Source organism: Callospermophilus lateralis, chromosome 9 (assembly GCF_048772815.1).
Source record: "Callospermophilus lateralis isolate mCalLat2 chromosome 9, mCalLat2.hap1, whole genome shotgun sequence".
In the NCBI taxonomy this organism is placed as follows: Eukaryota; Metazoa; Chordata; class Mammalia; order Rodentia; family Sciuridae; genus Callospermophilus; species Callospermophilus lateralis.
The window spans coordinates 14,021,091-14,029,300 of record NC_135313.1 but is presented as its reverse complement, the minus strand read 5'-3'; positions in this window follow the sequence as shown (position 1 = coordinate 14,029,300).

The following is an 8,210-nucleotide window of genomic DNA, read 5'->3' as shown; positions in this document are numbered from 1 at the left end:
CTCTTGGCTTATGTCAACCACCATCCTGCTATGATTCTGATCACCTCTGGTGAGAGGCATCTGGTCTTAGAAGCGCACTCTCTGAAGCTGTTCAGAACTCATTTTCTGTGGCACTGTGTGACTCCCCATGGTAGGAAAGACGTGGACACAGCACTGTCACAGCCACAGCCCTGCTGCACGTGATTCCTAGAGCTTTTGTTTGTCTCTCAAGAGAGAAGAAGGAAGAGGAGGAAGAGGGGGAGACTAAACCACATAAACAAAGCCCGCCTGCTCCATACACGCATGTATTGTAACTTGAGGAAAAATAATACACTTTGTAGAGACATCTTTATTTCCTCTTAAGAAAAAAGAGCCAAAGAAATGTAGACTCAAACCAGTTCAACATATTGACAAATATTAATTGGGAACCACTACAGATTCATTCATTTACTCATTTGCACATTAAAAATCTGCTTATGGGGGTGGAGATGTGGCTTAGTGGCACGAAGCTTGCCTTGTGCAAGGCCCCAGGTTCAATCCCCAGAACCTCAAAAAAAAAAAAAAAATCTACACAAAGAAATAAAAATCTGCTTTCAGAGAGGAAAAGGGCCAGGGAGTAGGAAGAGGGAAGGAGGGGAAAAGTACTGGGGAGTTATATTGGCTAAACTGTATCATACTGTGTGCATGTATGAATATGTAACAACAAATCCCACCTTTATACACAACTATAATGCACCAGTAAAAAAAAAAAAAAAAAAAGTGAAAAGAAAAAAGTCTGCATTCACAACATGCCAGTTATGAGTTATGGATACCAAGACCCACTCCTTGCCTTCTGAGGCCCCTCACAGTGCCGTGTGGTATGCAATACACCTACCAAGAGCAAAAGGCAATTAACAAAAGGAGGGGTGCCTTATCTACCTGGGGAGGTCCAAGAGGGTGACCCTTAGGTCCTGAAGATAAGAAGGTATCCTCCTACAGATAATGGAAAAAGGACAACTCAGGAAGCTACTGCAGGCCAGGCTCTCTGCTAAGCAGTGTTCTAGGACCTGACCTCAAAGAACGTATCTTCTGGTGAAGGAGAAGAGGCAGACAAGATAGAAAATCAGTACATAAATACACACACATAGGTAGATAAATACGTAAACAAACAAACCAGTAGGGTAATTGCAGATGATGTGTCATAGAGAAAAAGAAACAGGGTTGTGGACAAGAAAGTAACTCTGGGGAGATCCTGCTGCTACTCAACTTCTGGGATCCAGTAAGGGCTCTCTGAGGAGGTGACATGTAAGCTTGAGGTTCCCCAAAATGCATAAGAAAGCATATCCCATATTGGGGCACAGGGGAATGTGAGGAACCAAGAACAGTGAGGCTGGATAGGTCATGAAAAGACCTGACTGCACACCAAGGAGCAGAGACATTTTCCATCTTATAGGAACAGGGAACCACTGCAGGGTTCAGAGCCCCAGAGAGCTAGATCTGATCTGGATTGTAACTCTCCTGGGAAGTCACTGGCATTAGGCCTGGGTTCAGAAATCCTTCTCAAATTCTCCCTCATCAGAAAGACTGAAACATTATTGAGTTAATAATGTAAATTGTATCTGATGCTTTTCAACAAAACATATTATGTCCCTGATTATATCTCTGGCCACGGCTCTGAGGCCAAACTTACAGAAACAACCAATGATGCCATGAATCTCCATAGATGCAGGGACTCTGTGGAGAACACCTTGTGGTGTCCAGATTCAGAGAGACCCACGATGCAATTACAGTAATGAATTCCACACATCCACAACATTCTCTGCAGAATGTGGAAGCAGGGCTCCTATGGGAGGCCAGGAAATGGAGATGCTTCCTTAGACAGGAAACAGAGTGTCCTGGGATAGAACATGCCTCTAAGTAGACTGTGTGGCCCTGGGTGTCACCTCCCTACTACAATTATCTTAAAAGTCAGAGAGCACAGGTACCAGGAGGTGTCTGGATCCACCCTTTTAAGTAAAGTTCATCTTCTTCAAAGCAGGATATCATCATGTTTTAAATGTGTGGCTTCATCAGCAGCTGCATCAGGCACAGGAGTTTTAAAATGTTGGCATCTGGGAAGCCCATAATGGCTTCTGAGCACAAGCAAAGTACAGAAGAGCAGGTCCAGGAGCCTTTCTCCACTTCAGCCCCACTTTATTGGGGGAGAAACATCCTCTCACATGAATTAATAGCACACAGCCATTTGTTTATTCTGGGCATTTAGATGGCTTTCAGTCTTTTAATCTACCATATAACTAGTGCAAAGCTCGTCCAGATTTTCTGCCTTATGGGTTTTTCTCTAAGGTAAGACCAGGAGTAAGCAAGTTTGTTGTAGAAGGAGCCATATAGTAAAACTTTAGGTTTTGTGGACCTCAAAGTCTGTCTCCTCCTACTCCTTTCCAACTCCTTCTCCTTTTTATTCTTCTAACAACCCTTTAAAAATATAAAGACCACCTTATCTTTGTGGCTAGTCAACAGTCCACACACTGGATTTGGCCTGTGGAAAATTGTTTATTAATGGTGTTGGCAGTAATGTGGAGAGACAGGCTTGCTGGCCTCCAGGTCACATGAGATCTTAGCCTGCTGGGGCTATTAGGTTCCAGGGATCACAAATGGCCTGTGGCCTGTTGAATCTGGGTAATCTTATCATTTTAGGATTATCCTTGTTATGTCAAGGGAAGAAACTATTTTGAACCTAAAATTTGTCTAAGTTTCTATTTTGTTAGGTTTGTCCTTTTGGTGCCCAGGGTATTATTAGCTCCATGCTTACTCTGTCTGGCAAAGCAAGAAAGTTGTCCTGGACAACTGCATGCCTGTGGCTCCCAGCAAAGGCTTTGAGAGAGGTGTTAAGGGAGGAGCTAAGGGACAAAGATGTCCACCCCAGGAACCCATGGAAATCCATAAGGAAATTCTCTTATTTCAATATAATATGTAAGAAATGGTATTAAAGTGCAACTTCTGTCATCTGCTCACAAAATGTCGCCCCGTTGCAGACTATTTTCTTTGTTTTAGCTCCATGAAGCTATTTTGAGTCATGAGTCCCCTTCCCTACTAAAAGCCATGCCAGCACTCCTGGTGCTCATGAGACGGATCCAGAAGAGAAACCCAGAGCCGCAGCCAGCCTTTGTGCAGAATTCACCAGGCTCCAGTTCCTCCCTCGTTCAGAAGAGGAAAACGAGGCAGGGAAAAGCAGTTGTCCGAAGCTGGCAAGTGGCAGAGTCTAGTTATAGACCTTGATATTACAGGTCCAAATCCCAAGTCTTCAATCAGTTAAGAAACTCTACATGCTAATTCCTGGCCTTTGTGGAGTGAAATGGTGAAACAATTCCCCAGGCCTTGGAGGACTTCCCCCCAGAAGGGACGGATCTAGTAAGACTCTCAGACTTGCTGCCTTTGCAGAGTTAGAAACCCCCAAATCTATACAATTCCCAGTAATATATAGTGGCATAAACAGTCATATATATATATATATATATATATATATATGTGTGTGTGTGTGTGTGTGTGTGTGTGTGTGTGTGTGTGTGTGTCCCCTTCCCTTGGGAACATGAAGATACCTTTTAAATCAGAAGAAACAAAGCCTTACTTACACTGATTCCAATGTTGGAGGAGAGTCTGTCTTTGCCTCAGCCATAGCAATTCTGATTCTCCCTGCATAATCCCAGTAGAGCATGATGAAGGTCTGGCCTTCTCCCAGAACCCTCAAACACCTTCTCAAATGCTCCCTCCAGTTGTCTCTGCCTGGTCTCCCTAGATCTCTGTAGAAGCATACCATGCTACCAAAAACAGCAGTTGAATCGGGTGGGGTATGGGTGTTTCTATTCACTCTAAATTGAGGCTCAATAATTCACTGCAGGACTCACAGAAACCCAAAGTTACTCTAGTTGCAATTACAGAAAAAGTAGAGATTAGAATCTCCAAAAGGAAAAGGAACAGGGGGCAAGAAGCCAGGTGCAATGTTATAGATGTCCCCTCTCAGTAATGTCCCATGAAATGTATTTAATCTACCAACAACAGTGTTTGACAATGTGTGGCCAACCACTGAGCCTGGTGTCCAGGGGTTTTACAGAGAGTCCCTTGCAACAGATTCCAGGCCATAACTCAGAGCAAACATGGGGTTCACAATAAATCTCACCATTAGGACAAACATAACTGGTCACACTGGTGGCACAAGTCATGGTCCAAGGCCTGCAGCATGTTAAAAAAAAAAAATACTCTTATCAGAACATTCCAAGGGCCCAGAGGTTACCTCCCCAAAACCAGCCAATTCTGAAAGCAGGTTTTCATTTGGAATGTGCAGGCTTTGAGCACACACACTCAAGTTAACTCTTTCATGAACGGGTGTCTTCAGAGAAAAATTATGTCTCCTCAAGTGGCTCCATTCAAGGACTAAAAAGAGACAGTGGGACCCTGATCCATAGTGAATGTGTCCAGGGTGATGTGGTGGGTGGGAACCTCACAACTATTGTCTAAACACACTTCTTTGAAGCATTTTTATTTACGTAAGTAATGGACAAGTAACGCCTCTGCATAGTAGTAGAAAGCTCACGGCCTCGGCCTTGTAGAAGTTCATGGTTCTGAGAAGGTACCCATCGCCACTGCATGGTCATGTTTTTTGGCCCATGGTGCTCTTTATTCCTGTGGCACCCCATAACATCCACCTGTGCTGGGGAAGAAAGTGGTTTTGCAGGAGTCGAGGTTGAGCTGAGCCCTGAGTAGTGATCCAGTTCCTGGGCGGTGAAGGGAGCTCTCCCAAGGCTGTCAGCATGTGGTAGGGCCACGAGAGCTCGGTGCACTGGGCCTGGAGACTGCCAGACTAAGAAGGCTGCTTTCCAGCGTCCTCTCCACCGCCCCACGTTTGTCAGGCTGGCTGTTACAAGGTGGCTGTTGTAAGGCAGATCCCTCCTCCAACCTTTTTTGTATCATGGCAGCAGAGAAAACGATCCTATTTGGGGCACATTTCCTTTGGTAAAGGAAGAAGGCTCCCCTGGGGACAAAGGACCCCTGAGGACACCTGTAGTCAGTGTACATCACCTCCACCTGCCACAACACACCGGCTGGGAAGCCCAGGTGGAAGGCAGGCTGTCTATGGGGAGGCCATGGTGAAGGAGTCCTGATATGAATGATCTGCTTTCCCTAAGGACAATTAAGCAAGAAAGAGCCTAATATGCTTTCCCAATCAATTTATTTCCCAATAAGTTTTATTTCTCTAAATATTAATATTTGCATTATGATTTCTAATGAAGCCATTGAGAGTAAAGAAGTCAGTCCCATAGGATATGTTTTAAAAAGAAATTCTCCGTTGTCACATGCACACTTTATCATGAAGTCTGATTTTCTACTGCCTATAATTAATTTGCCTTTCTCACTCAAATGTAACTATCAAGAAGGACGGGAAGAAGTCAGAATCAAGGTTTGACTTTGGCTCTCAGGCCTCATTCGCAATTGCTATTCACTCTAAATTCTTGTTTCCATTATATTTCCCACTATATAAATAACAAAAAAAGAGACAATCAAATAAATGGGAATCTTTACATTCATCCAACATGAAATACCACATTCTTTCTTTCACTATTGCCTGCCTTTCCTTATCTACTCATCTGTTTAAAAAAAATTTTTTTAAAGAAAGAAACTGCTTTCCTGTCCCTTATGAGTAATATCTTAGCAAGGTCTGGTGTACCAGGTAATTGGCAGTCGATCATTCCCATGGCAACTACCACTTTCGGCTGCAGTCCAGCTTCCTTAAAAGGTATTTTTCCTTTCTGTTTACAAGTGTGCCTTCTGAGGCTTTGTTTTCATATCCCTTGCATTTGCACCGATTTCATATGGTATCTATGAGAGAAAGTCAACGTGTTTTTGTAGCAGAGGATAAAAGGGAGACTGCTCCTACCCTGTGCATGAGAAAAAATAAGAATTGAAAAGGACGCTTGTATTCTAAAAAAGCTGTCCTTTGAAATAACCGAGTGCTACAGTCATAATCTATGTGACATAATTAAAAATACAGAAAGATCTCATCATTGGGTAGTCACATTAAAAAAAAAAAAAAAAAAAAAAAAAAAACACTGCTCTTTGTACAACCACATCAACAAAACATGGCTTCTCTTCCATCATGTTGGCGAGAGAGGGCTGTGCCACCCAGAAGAATGGCTTCTCATAGAGGGTTCGGAATGAAGGCTGCCCTGGAAAGGTGGTAGATTAGCTGTTGGTCCCACCCACTTGTTTCTTTCACAAGGACACAAAACTCATCCTTAAGATCACCTGAGTCCTCAGTTTTCATTTTGATCACTCTACCACAAGGACAACTGCAGCCAAGGAATCATTATGTGGAACTTAGTCTTTTGGATTCATTTTTCCCCTTTTTTTTATTGATGCATTATAATTATACATAATGGTGGGATTCATTGTTACATAATTGCACATCAGCATTCAACTTTCATTATAACTCTTATTGGTGTCTTACTGTGTGAAAGGCTCTAATATGAATGGTTGGGACCCAGCTATAGACAAAATAGAAAAAAATCTTGAACAATAGAGTATCATCTGTCACCTGAACTTTTGAACTTTTATCATGCTTCAGAAGTGCAATGCTTTAATGTTCTTTATGAACTCAAGACAATAGAAGAGATAATACAGTCCTTCTTGGCCCAAAATAAACTATCCTGGTGATGTTCCCTGGAAACGAACAGACTGCTTGCTGGCTTCGTGAACGTCTTATGGTTCTAGCCCAGGAGTATTAAGAAAACCACATGGTTTAAAGGAGAGGTTTTCAATCTGATAGCTATTAAGAATGGTGTGTGTTTAGGACATCAATAGGCCATTTAGGAAATCTGAAAAGGCTCCCTCTCTGGCTCACACACACCCCGAATTTTTTATGTCAGCAAGAGGTAAGACACATATTAAAATACCTATCATTTCATATCTGGAGCAACAGTTACCCTGGGAGACACCTATATTATGCAAGAAGAGTAGAAAGAAAGGATGAGCCAAGGAGAAAGTAACATATCACACTGGAAGAAGTGTGAAGGAACGTGGATTAGGTGACTTACAAGTTCAGAAGTAGTCAGATCAAAGTATTCCCCAAAGCAGACTCAGCCAAGCATGGTAGCACAGGCCTGTATACTCAGCGACCTGAGAGGCTGAGACAGGAGCTCTGGATCAAGTCAGCCTGGGCAACTTAGCAAGATTCTGTAATCTCCTCCCCCCTGCCCCCCAAAAAATTAAGGGATAGGGATGTGGCTTAGTGGTAAAACATCCCTGGGCTTTATCCCCAGTGAGATTTTATATTTATTTATAAAATAAATAAATATATAAAGGCAGAGAGCAAGGGGCTGCAAAAGCAACCACAGAAGCAGGGTATAAATCCAGTATGGGGATCAAATGCAAATGTTCCAGGGTTAGGCTAGAGTGATGGGTAGGTAGGTAGAGTGATGGGAGCAGACTCTGCAACTCCATGCAGAAAAGCAGGCCCAATGCTGCCAGCTCTTACAAGTTCCAGAAGAAACTAGATCTAGTTTTTATAAGATCACATAAATTTTTACACAGTGAGAAAGTAAAATTGTATGCAAGATTAGGGTGGCCTGTGGGACCCACTTTCTATTTATGAAAACTTATGTGACATATGAATGACAACATCATACTTCCGCTTCTCTGTTTGGGTGTGTCTTCTTGGTAGCCAACTCTGTTTATTATCCATTGGCTTCATGCATTAGGTGGGGGTGGGCTCAAGACTGTGGCCAACACCCAGGAGTTCAGTGGCTTCACACAACACAAGTCCGTTTCTACCACACACATCATGCCACGTGGCTGGCCTAGATGGCTGCCTTTCCTGACAGCTTCGTTTTAGGTCTCCTCCATCTCATGGTTCTGCCTTTCTGGATCCTGGAGTCTTTTTCCTTGAGCTGTGAACAGGGAAAGTCAGAAAATGGAGGGCCACATTCATGAGCCAGACCTGCAATGGGGCTCATATTACTTTGACCCACATTCCACGGGTCATAATTCTGTCATTTATAAACTCAACTTCAAAAGAGGCTGGGAAAAAGAGCGTACTACGGGGATACTGCCACATCGATGTTCATAGCAGCACAATTCACAATAGCTAGACTGTGGAACCAACCCCGATGCCCCTCAATAGATGAATGGATAAAAAAAATGTGGCATTTATACACAATGGAGTACTACGCAGCACTAAGAAATGACAAAATCATGGAATTTGC